Here is a 12,019-nt window from a genome sequence, read left to right as displayed (position 1 = left end):
GGATTTTCTGCTCTGAAATCCTTCAAGTTTAAAGATCAAGCAGCTAGAGAGGATCAGCAAACTAGAAGCTGAGCTGAAACAGAGAACCGGAGTCCTTGAGAACTGTCCGTGGGAGCGAGAAAGCCCCAGCTGACGGGACATGAGCTCCAGAAACTGTATGGGAGTTGATAGTGGGAGACAAGGAAAAACTGATGACCGTTCCTTGAAAACTAACTATAACAGAGAAGAGAGGAAAACAATGCTTAGTCTCATAGGTTAAAAAAATGATACCAGTCATAGTCCCCTTAATGAGCTGCTTTGCATGTGTGCCTAATCAAACAAGCTGTGAAATAATTGTAATGCATAACATGAAATTTGTGTTAGATTAACGTTGCTTTGCAATTTGCTTCATTACAATAATAAATACTCTCCCACCATGCCCTGAGTCTGATTTGAGAAGTCCCCTGTGAAAATCCCATCAATACATATTCTGTACCTACCATGTTCAGGGCATTGTGCTTGACTCTAAAAACACACTTTATTCATTTTATGGCAGGGAAGGGTTGTCAACCTTGGCATTATTGAAATATTGGATGGATAAGTCTTTGCTGTAGGGCTGTCCTGTGCATCGTAGAATGTTCACTAGCATCCCTAACCTCTACCCACTAAATGCCAGTAATACAGCCCCCAGCCACCAGTTTTGACAACCACAAATGCTCCAGATACTGCCAGACATCCCACGGGAGGCAAAACTATTCTACCTGAGAAACTGCTGCTGTAGAAAGATTCTCTACATACTCTGTACTTAGGTTACTTACTGTTTATGTGATGTAGTTACCTTCTTAACAATTCAAAACCTCAGCTAGAAATCCGCCAATAAACAACAAATATTCCCCTTGAGTAGGATGCCTAAATTCCAACTCCTGGGTGTTTGCAAAAGGGCTGTCTCTCACCTGGCATCCATTTAAAAATCTTCATTAAGGAACTGTAAAGGCTAAATCAATTGCTGATTGTCCTAAAACAATGCCTATACATTTAACATCTACTGGAGATAGGAAGGCAGAAAGGGGATCACACCATGTTAGCCAATTAAGCTGTTCCATTCTTAATGAATCAAAGCAATATATTAAAAAGAAAATGTTAAAAAAAAAATGTAACTCTCTGAAAAGTCACCAGTTATTTGAAAATAATCAGCTCTGAGATCAGGGCACATAAAACACAGAAAAGTCATGTTATAAATATGGACAGGCTCATTCAATTTTCCTCTTACAAAATATAGGACTTCTAGGAGTACAAAACCCATTAGCTTAGAAGGGATTTTTATCTAGTCATTTTTGTGGCCTAATAGTAGAATAGAAAATTGTATCCTTATTAAGGATTACATCAAGTCCATCACAACATTCCTTATCATTTGGAATCTAACCAGTATCATCAAAATGGTCAAAATACAATTAGGTTTAAAAAACACAAAAGAACTTAGTCGTGTTATATTGTTTAACTTTAGGCCAGGTTCCTCATCTATATCTCAACAATGAGAATCAACCGTACATGAAACAATGGTCAAATGCTTTATAAGGAGGATTTAAGCGTCCCTCAAAAGCATCAGATCATTACCTAAGCCAGAAGCAAGATGTTAGACTAGGAGGACTAATGATCGGATCTAGCACAGTAATTCCCATGGTTCCTAAGGAGCACGAGCATCAATCATTTAATAAATACATGGTTTCCACTGGACTCCAGACTGGGAGAGAAAAAATTCTCAGCAGTGAGAAAATTGTCCAAGTTTTCCTGGCATATCAGTACACATGTCCCTTAAAGCAAGGCTATTTCTAACATAATACATTTCTAACTTTTCAAATTCCATTATATTAATTAATGCCAGAATAAGCACCATCGGGGGAAATCTACATAACTGGACAATAGAGTGATGGGTTCAAACAAGAACCCAGAACTCTGCTTTTTGAACAATTACAGGAGAGCTTCCTTTTTGATAATACTATTTTATTTCTTAAACATGGATTCTACAGCTGACTTTTCTGCCTTTCTACCTCTCAGTTGGTTAAACAATTATCTAAATCATATAGGCTAGAAAGTGAGTCTCAGCTGAATAAAAAATAAAATTTTATAGGCTGAGGAATTTTTTAATTTTATTTTTAAATTATCATAGAGTTTGTTTTTTTGGTGTTCAGTTCTATCTACTATCTCAGTATAAAGACTTTATTTTGGAGTTCAATAATGTATGGATTTGTATAACCACCCCTACAGTTAAGATATGAAATAATTCACTCATGTTCCAAAAATCCCTGTACAAACCCTTTATAGTAATATTCTCACCACAACCGTAACTCAAGCAACCATTGAACTTTCCACTGTCTTCATAGTTTTTCAGTTCCCAGAATGTCACAAAGTTGGAATAACACATTATGTAGCCCTTTTATACCGGCTTCTCTCACTCCCACATGTCTTTGGCCATGTATCAATATCGCTATGAACCAAAGGTTTTTCCTTCTTACTTCTGAGTAGTATTCCCCTGTGTGGATACACCACAGCTTGCTTACCCCTACCTCTGGTGAAGGACTCTGGACTGTTTCCAGTTTTCAGGTATCACAAATAAAGCTGCTCTGAACATTCAACTACAGGTTTTAGTATGAACATAAGTTTTCATTTCTCTAGGGAAAATAACTAGGAGTAGTTTTTCTGGGACATCTATTAAGTATACATAAAACTTTGTAAGAAACTGCCAATCTGTTTTCCATAGTATCTGTACAATTTTGCACTCCTACCAGCAACATATGAGTTCTAGTTGCTCCACATCCTTACCAGTACTTGCCACTATCGGCTGACAGCTTCAATCTAGGAATGTTAGAATGATGCTATTAAAAAAATCTTTATCAACTCTTACCAGATAGTACATTCTTACTGTACAGTAGCTATCACTCCAGTTAGGAAATAGCATTGTTTTCCAATAAGGTGTTTTGTAGAAAGTGCTTTGATACTGGGCATTTGAAACCGTAAAAAAAGTGTTTTATCTAATACTATAGGATCCTCTAAAGTTGTATAATTTGTCCAGGGAGCTATAATGGTCCTGAATTACTTGTTTAATTCATTTTTTATTTATGGTTAACTATAAAAATGTGCTTCCTGCTTTTTGGACTGATGTGAGAACCAGAACCACATTCATTAGTTCAACAAATATTTGGTAAGAGCTCTTATCCTAGAAATAATCTAGAGTAGAACAGATTTGGCTTCTGTCCTCAGGAGGCATATATAGACACAGAGGGAAAAACCACAATAATAATCACTTACTTGAGTAATTATTCAATCTGAAGATGTGCATAGGGTATATTAGGTGGGGATTTTTTAGGAGAATTTAGTCTTAGTTTGATCAATGACAGGTACTCACCCACAGGAAGCATAAATAGAAAACATTAAGTACAGAGTTAAACTGTGCTTTAATCCTGATTTCATAGCAAATAATGAAATTACCAAGTGTTTCTGAGAAATGAGCACAAATTAGAAACTAAAATGCAATACAACTTGTGATAACTGAACAAAAGCCTCTGATTACAAGATTCCAGAAAATGCAGAACTAGAATGCAAACAGAAAGAAAACTGTGAGTGATACTTGGGAATATCACACCTCTTTTGATAAATGGAGTGAGCATCTGAATGCCATCAATACCTAAAACTATTTTCCTGTTTAGCTAAGGAATGTCACCAGACCCCATCTCCTTCCCTCTTCTTTCTCTGAACGCTCTTTTGTCCAGATTCCCAGTTTTCCATCTCATCATTAAGGAACAGACCAGGTTCTTATTGGCTAATTCCTCTGGAATGATGACTCTGGATCATATCTGCTGCTCCCCTATGGAAGATAATAGCCCATGATGGACTAGATTTGTCCCCATCCCAGACTCCTAATTCACTGTACCCCAGCTCCTCACTGGGTCACTCAGAGAAGGAATCAGACATTCACAGCTCATGTGTGATTCACCCAGGAAAGGATAATATGCCAGAACCATTCTTTTCACATGCATTTGACATTGCTCCCTTCAGGAAAATGCAGCCCATTACCTAAAAGCCCTGTGAAATTTGCGGAGAATTGGGAGCCTCATGGTCATACAGAAGACTGTGTCATTCTCTAAGAGTTAGGCAAGTAACTCAGAGAGTTCAATTGCTAACAAGATTGTTCAAAGATGAAGCCGACCGAACATAATCAGTTCACCCTAATTGATTGCATACAATTTTATTACATAACTGATGGTTTTAAACTCCCAGCCAATTAGTCTGTCAAATGTAGGTTAAATTCTTGACTGTTTTATTCTAACTGCATTTAGGTAGGATTTACAATCCAGGCAGCCGAAAATGCACTCTTTTAACAAGTGAAATGAATAGGAACTTCTCTATAACCAAAAGGGAAAAAGAGAAGTTTCATTAAAAATGCTAATCTTAGCTAATCAAGATATTAACTATGGGTTTTATTTTACCTGATGCAATTCCTTTGCTATGTAGTTACCTCATTTTCAGATCCTTTAACATATTTTTATGGTTGGTGTCATGGTAATGCCAAATTTGAAATTATTAAATTTGAAGTAAGCAAAAATCAGCATTATTTGGTCTGCCGTATTAACTCAGACGAATTTTTCAGGCCGTCTGAATTATCACCTCCAGTCCTTCACAGATTTTATTAACTTGTAATGTCTGGCAAAGAATTAAATCTGTCTGAAGATTCTAGCATTTACTTGTGAGCATATCCCTCTTAGTCCAGCTCAGTCATTTAAAATAATCCCCATTATAAATGTTTGTCTATATTGCATTTTTAGGACCATTAGTTAAAATTCTAATGAGATAAAGTCTTTCCATAAAATTGAGCAGCTAGAGAAATAAATCAATTAACCACTTTTTATTAAGCACTTGCTATGTATTCATCCCTAGGCCAAGTCAAATAAGCAGCAGAGGAAGGGTCAGAGAGAGATGTGGATGAGAAGCAGAATTCACAGTTCCAGCATTCAAGGTGGTGTTAAAATGTTGCATTAGGGAAGATTTTTGTACAGACAAATTGTTTCTTAAACTTACATTAAGTATTCTTTGGAGCAGAGTTCAGCAAACTTTTCCTGTAAGACACTAGATTAAGTATTTTAGGCTTTGCAGGCAAAGACAAAGTTGAGGATATTATGTATAAACTTATATAAAAGAGAAAACAAATTTCCATAATTTCTTACTGATGAAATTCAAAACTTGTATCAGATTTATAATATGTGAGACAATGTAATTAGCAGAAGTAATTGATATATGTTTTATACACCAAAATCTCAATAAGGAATAGAGAACTCAAATATGCCAAGTTTTCTCTAGGATTTGGAATGATCAGAAATCTATTTTTTGCTTGGAGTGGTCTTCAATAAACAGCTATCAACTGAGTATTTACTGTAGTTCTCCTGGAATTTACGCTAGGTGATAAGGACACAAAGAGAAATGGCTCCCTGCTCTCAAAGCACTAAAATTTAAGAGGAGACACAGTGCAATAATGGCATGTAATGTACACTGCAATAAACTTATGTATACAGTGCTACATAAACATTTGTATAAAGTGCTCCATAAACACAGATGGAGGACTTATGAAAATACTATTGAAAGTTTTCTTAAAATGTATATTTCTTTCCTTGTAATCTTAGTAATAAGGACATTGGACCTTCAGAATGGTCTAACTGATGAAGAATCACTGTTGCTTCTCAATAACCATTCTGATCCATTTCCACTGTGTGGCTTTACATTGCTGAGAAGTCCAGGTAATGTGCCTGAATTGGAAGGGACAATGAGGACGGTCAATAAGTATTTGATTTGTATATTTTTACTACATCAGTTTCAGTAAATTTTCTTTGGTCCTGAAGTTAAGATTCTGATTATTTGTGGGCTCTAATTAATGGAGAATGTTCCCCTAGCAGTCTCAAGAATTAAAACGAGGATTTATAAGAACAAATAAACACACAAGCAAAATCCAGATTATTCAATACAAATTCAAGCAGGAGTAGGAAGGGAGAAAGCCTCACTACTTTTACGTTTTGTCTTTCAAACTGGTATACCACACAATAGACAATAAACCACCAAAGCCACACATTTATTTTATAAATTCAGAAGAAAACTGAAGTCTCATGTATCCTCTTTATCAAGGAGGCCTATGGTTAAGTGTGACCTAAAATATGGCTACGCGCCTGATTGATGACAGACTGAGGAACCTCATAACATTTCCCTCCTCAGTATCAACCAGATGACGACCTGAGCATCTCCCTGAAATACACCAAAAGGTCCACCTTTCGTTTTAATTCCTAGAAAGCTCATCTGGCAATAAACATAACCACAAGGGTCTAATAATCCTAGTTTGGAGGGCTCCTTGTACATTTCCAAAAAGGTATTTCTACCTCACGGTCATGGCAATATCGATGAGAGGCTGTAGACCAGATAAGAAATGATATGTTCTCTACCTTTTTCTGTCTTCCTCCTGATAATCAACATCTGTAGAAAGAGCTTCTACTCCACAATCCCTTTTAGCATGGCATCTATTTTCTAGATAGATGAGACAGACACTTATGAAGCTAAGAGAATGATCCCGAAAACATACTATCCAAAGGTCCAGAGGCTTCAAGCAACATGAATTATTTAGTTTTACTCTGGTGCCTGCAGAGGAGGCCAGGGTCTTGGGATAGAGGTTAGATCACAAAGCACCTCAGATGTTATGTCAATGAAACAAGATTTTATTCTGTAAAATAAAGGGAAGCCAGTTAACAGTTTCTATGTCAATGCTTACAAGACCAGATTTGCATTCTAGGAAGAGCATTTCTTTCTTATGTAAACTGTAGAATTATAGAGGTTAGAGTGGTAAGAGGGAGAACTGTATTTACTGCAGTAGCTCAGATAAAGCCTCACACCAAGGCAGTAGCAAGAAAATGGAAAAGACAATGAATTTAACAGCTATTAAGATGTCAAACCTTTGTGATTGTATAAAGACAGGGGCTAAGAGGGTAAAGCAGCCAAGGTGACTACAAATTTGGGAGACTGCATAGAAGGTGGCGGGCTGAAAATGAGGTATTCTAAAATAGGTAGAATGGAGATGTCTGATGGTAGTTGAATATTCAGATCAGGAAGCAGGGAGGTGAGTCTAGAAAGAAGAGAGAGATTGGGGACCTGGGAGTCGAAGGCCAGGGCATTGGTAAGATCAGAGGAGGGCATAAAAAGGAAAATGAGAAGGTGATTAATGATCAAACTTTAGCGATCACCAGCATTGGAAGTATGGATAGGCGAGCGCTTAGATGGAGTACATGAGGAGAAAGCAGTGACTGGTGCAGTGGTGGCTCCAAAATTTCTATTTTGAAAGGATTTAGACCAGAAATCACGTCAGAAGGGGGCGTGAACATAAATCTGCATAGTGCTTGACATGGGATTGAGGAAATTCAGTTGTCCGATGTCAGAGAACGCAGGATGCCGCTGGCCATTCTGTTGCCGCCTAGCCCCACCTCTCAGGTACTCTTGTACTGAGAAGTTGGAGAACCAGGACATCAAAGGAAGATGAGATTTTAAGAATCAGAGAGAAAATTCAGAGTCAGATTTGACAGACATCATATACATAAGGAGAAAACATCTGGTCCGCTTGCCATTGCTCATGTTTGCCAGGGCGATTTCAGTGAAGTAACAGGGAAAGGGCTATAATATGACGGGGAGAGACTGAAGGAGAAGCAGGGACGAGTCAATGAGGGCAGGCTTCTCTTTAAAGAAGTTTGACTAGGTAGAGATGAAGGATAAGGCAGTAGCCACAGGGTGAAAGGACCTCAAGAATAGTTTGAAGACCCTGTCTCAGAGCTGCTCCTCAGAACCCCCTGTGTTAGACCTGCTGGGCCTGCAGTGCGGACTGACGGCTGCCCTTCTCCAGAAATGTCTTTCCCATGGGGCCGCATTTCCATCTGAAGTCCACTATGAAAGATTCATTTAGTTGGGCCTGAAAGGCTTTTTACTGGCAGCAATATTCTATTAAAGTGTAAATACCTAAGTAACAACCACAAATGAGGCCAGGGTAAATGCTCAAAGTAGAAAGAGCAAGAGAGACAGCAAAAGGCAAAGAAAATGTTTACCTGCCTCACTTTTTTGCCTGAGCTGTTCTTGAATTCAATCACTACAAATAACAGAAAATTACTTGTGTTCTGTAATGGGCAGAGAAACAGATTAATGACTCGTGCTATTTGGCTGCCGTTATCCATCATATGTAGATTATCAATTCTAAGCATAAAAATTCAACATAATAAACTTAATATGAATTTGGATCATAATTAAATCTATTAGGTGGTACAGATGGCACTTAAAAATGTTAAATGCTGCAGGGTCAGACTTAAAGGGACCAATTAAATTTTCCCTAATTACAATCTCAGAAGTGAAGAAAGGAGGTGGGGAAATCTAAGTCTGACAGTGGTTACCAAGTAACTTTTGAAGGGCAGCAAAATATGCCTTATAAAAACATGTCCCTTTGGTGTATTATTTTGAACTGAAGATAATTGAGAAGTAACAGATATAAGAAAAGCTCCCCCTAATTGCCTAAAAACAGTATATGAATTTGTAAAGGTGTCTCCCCTACCCTCTCTACCAGAAGGACTGAAATTAATCATCTGAGACTCTAGAACCTTACCAGCCCAAAAATGGTACCAGAGGAATCTACATAACCAACTTTACTATGTAACCCTTACCTACAATTAGTTTCTTCATATATTTACCTCCCCACAATTTGCGACCCTTAGAAGCTCCGTCTCTTTCGTTTTGTTGCTTTTCTACATAATTATTCTTTTTTGCTAAGATGCCATATAAGCCTAAATTCTTACCACCCTTTCAAGTTACTCATCACTGAAAAACAGGTGTATACATGATGTATATGTTAGTAAACTGTTTGTTTTTCTCTTGTTCATCTGTGTTTTTTTAATCTAATTTTTAGGATCCCAGCCAAGGAAACTAAGATGGGTGGAATTTTTTCATTTCTTTCTTGATATTTCTTCAGTAATTAAAGCAACTCCTGGTGTTTGTCTGTTGTATCTGCTGTTCCCTCATCCCAAGTTCTTCTTCAGATCAGGGATCCATAGGGGAAACATTGTTCTCTCATATTTTGAGGGCAGGTCATTCACAGTTTATGTATGTCCAACCTATACATGTCCCTTTGTGTATATGAGCAACTGGAAAAAAAAAAACACTTTTAACGTATATAAGAAGTACTTCAGTCTCAAGAAGGACCTTCCATTTAACTTCCAGTTGAATGCCCTCTCCCATCCCTGTCAAGGACAACATCATACACCATCACTGAGTCTCATCTCATCTCACTCCAGGATTGGTCTATATTAGTAGAAAATGTATAGTATGACTAGTAAAAGTAGAAGAAGAAAGAGGAAGAGTAAGACCAGGATGGGGAGGAGGAGTAAATGGAATAGGTAGAAGTTGAGTCATTAAATAACAGAAACTCTTTCCATCTATTCAATTCAGTCCCTAAACTCTCTCCCATTTTATCACCTATTCATTCATGTCCCACCTCAGACCAACTCTTACAATGAAATGATTAGGAAAATGTGTATCTGATCCTCTGAAAGAAAAATAAATTTTACTTCAATTATTTGAAAGTCAAGGGACTACTATTAATTAGCTTTTCTACATGACACAGCCTTTGCAAAAAGCAAATATTTGAGCCCAGGACACATAAGTCTGAGCTACGGCTGAGTTGCTCTCAGAATCATTTCAAGGGATCTCAGGATTCATGTGCTAACCAAGCATTGCATAGACTGGAAAAAAGTATTTGATACATAGATTCCCTACCTTCTTTCAAGTTTAGATAGCTACATGGTGGTTACTAAAACATGTTCACTTAAAAGACTTGCTGAATATACAGTAAGGATGTTGACATGTGTTTCCCCAATATTGATAGATGATTAAGAAATGATTACTGCTGTGACAGTCTGATAAGATTTTTGGCATTAAAAGAGGGCATTGCCTCCCAATTTAAAAAGTTTGGGAGTCACTCTAAAGAAAAATGCTGAGCTGAGAATAGTGTCTGAAAAGAAATGTTACCATCTTCACTCAACATTTCTTTTTTGTGTACCTCATTTAGGATGCTCCTATTTGTGTATATGCCACCTCTAGCCCAAAGGGTGCCTTTCTGCAAAGAGACCCCTTTCTATAGTGAGAGCAAGGAACTCCTGTGTGATGCAACCCCATGCCAGGAAGCATGTCTTAGCAGATTACAGGCTGGGTAGCAGCCCTGGTGGGCCTCACGGGTCACCTTGCATTCTTTCACCTGTGCTCTGAGTCTTACATCCCCCTGGTTTCTCCAATAATATTGCTCCTGTACCTTTATTGTATGCCCATCAACTTTTCTCATGAGCATTAAAATATGTCCAAGACCTCCCCTCTCTTAACTAATCTTATTCCCATTCCCACATCCAGCTCTAACTACCATCCTGTTTCTCTCTTCCTCCAACCTTTCATACTTGCTAGATAATGATAAAAGGTCTTACTTTCACCATCACTGTATATTCACTCAGTCCTCAACTCATTGCTATCTGGACTCATTCCAGCCCTAAGGCCTCTCTGAAGCTGCTTATAGCAAGATCACTAATGAAATCTGTGTCACTAGAGCCAATCATTTCTGCTCAAGCCTTATTTTACTTTTTATTAGTTGCAGCATTTGATATTGGTATCATCCCATCTTGAATTTCTCTCATTCCTTGAATTTAATGACTCTACAATTTCCCTGTTATCTTCTAACATGTCTGTTTATCCCTTCTCCTATGCTTTGTGAGATCATCCTTGCAAGATCACTGACGGAGGCTTCGACATGGGGAGGCTTTCTCATTCTATTCACATAATTTCATTCGGTCCCTCGGCCTTGGTTCCCATCTATGTGATGATCTTCATCTTTCACCTCTTAGGTGAACTACAGAGCTGTACGTCTAACTCCCTAATGGGCATCACCACTTGGTTTTCTAGCATATACCTCATATCTTCCATGTCTAAAACTGCAATCTTCTTCTCCCAAAATGCTCCTCCTCCATGGTTCTTCTTCAGTCAATGTCTCCACCAGCCACCAAGTTGTTTAACAAACCTGGAATTCATCCTTATCTCCATTCCCTTCCTCATCCTAAACACCCAATCAATCAACAAGTCCATCCAATTTCATTTCAAAAATCTCACTGGACACATATGCTCTTCACATTACCATCCTGGTCTCTGTTGCCTCATTTTTCTCTCCTAATCTTTGCCGCTGTACTGGACTCCTGCTTATTCCTCTTGCTCCATCCAGCCTGTTGTATACAGGGCAGTCAGAACACTCTTGTAGACATGCAGACCTTATCATGATACTCCTTCATTTAAAATCTCTTATGAATGTGTCTTGACCATTAGGATCAAATTCAAAATCCTTAACATAGATTGTAAGACATTCTGGAAACAGATCCTTCACAGCTCAATGTCATCTTGGGCCGTTCTCAGCCTGGTTGGATTTATGTTTTAAAGATACAATAGAGTTTTGGTCCTTGTGTTTGTGCACACATTTTCCCTCTATCTCACACCCTTTTTCCTACAACTCTTTACCAGACTAACCCACTCATCTTTCAAACCCAAGCTTGTATATCACTTGCTCCAAAAACCTTTCCCTGATTTCCTAGATTAAGGCTTGACAAACTTGGCCCATCAGTCAAATTTGCCCATGTTCTATTAGGCACAGCGCTCAAGCTATCAGTGGTTTTAAAACTTTCAAAGGATTTTAAAAGCAGAAAAAGATAAGGAAAAGGAAGACAAGGTAGAGAAGGAGATAGAGAGACCATATATGAACCTCAAAGCCTAAAGTAGTAAAAACCAAGAATACTTACTATCTGGTCCTTTACAGAAAAGTTTGCTTAGAACATCAGCCCTAACACCTGCCTTAGAACATCAGTGAAGGCCCCCGACTGTGTGCTCTCCTGATGCGCTGTACTTCCTCAGTTATTACACTCATGCTTTATTACAATTAGTTATTTAGTGTCTC

General features: G+C 38.0%; 1 protein-coding gene across 8 annotated transcripts in view; it reads right to left on the bottom strand.

Annotated features, from left to right (window-relative positions):
* PKHD1 (PKHD1 ciliary IPT domain containing fibrocystin/polyductin) overlaps positions 1 to 12,019 on the bottom strand; it is a 421,695-nt gene that overhangs the window by 70,609 nt on the left and 339,067 nt on the right. The gene's annotated exons all lie outside the window — the stretch shown is intronic.

The sequence above is a fragment of the Manis javanica genome, chromosome 16 (assembly GCF_040802235.1).
Source record: "Manis javanica isolate MJ-LG chromosome 16, MJ_LKY, whole genome shotgun sequence".
Taxonomy (NCBI): domain Eukaryota; kingdom Metazoa; phylum Chordata; class Mammalia; order Pholidota; family Manidae; genus Manis; species Manis javanica.
The sequence above is the reverse complement of the archived record's forward strand: the minus strand, read 5'-3'. Positions and strand labels throughout refer to the sequence as shown.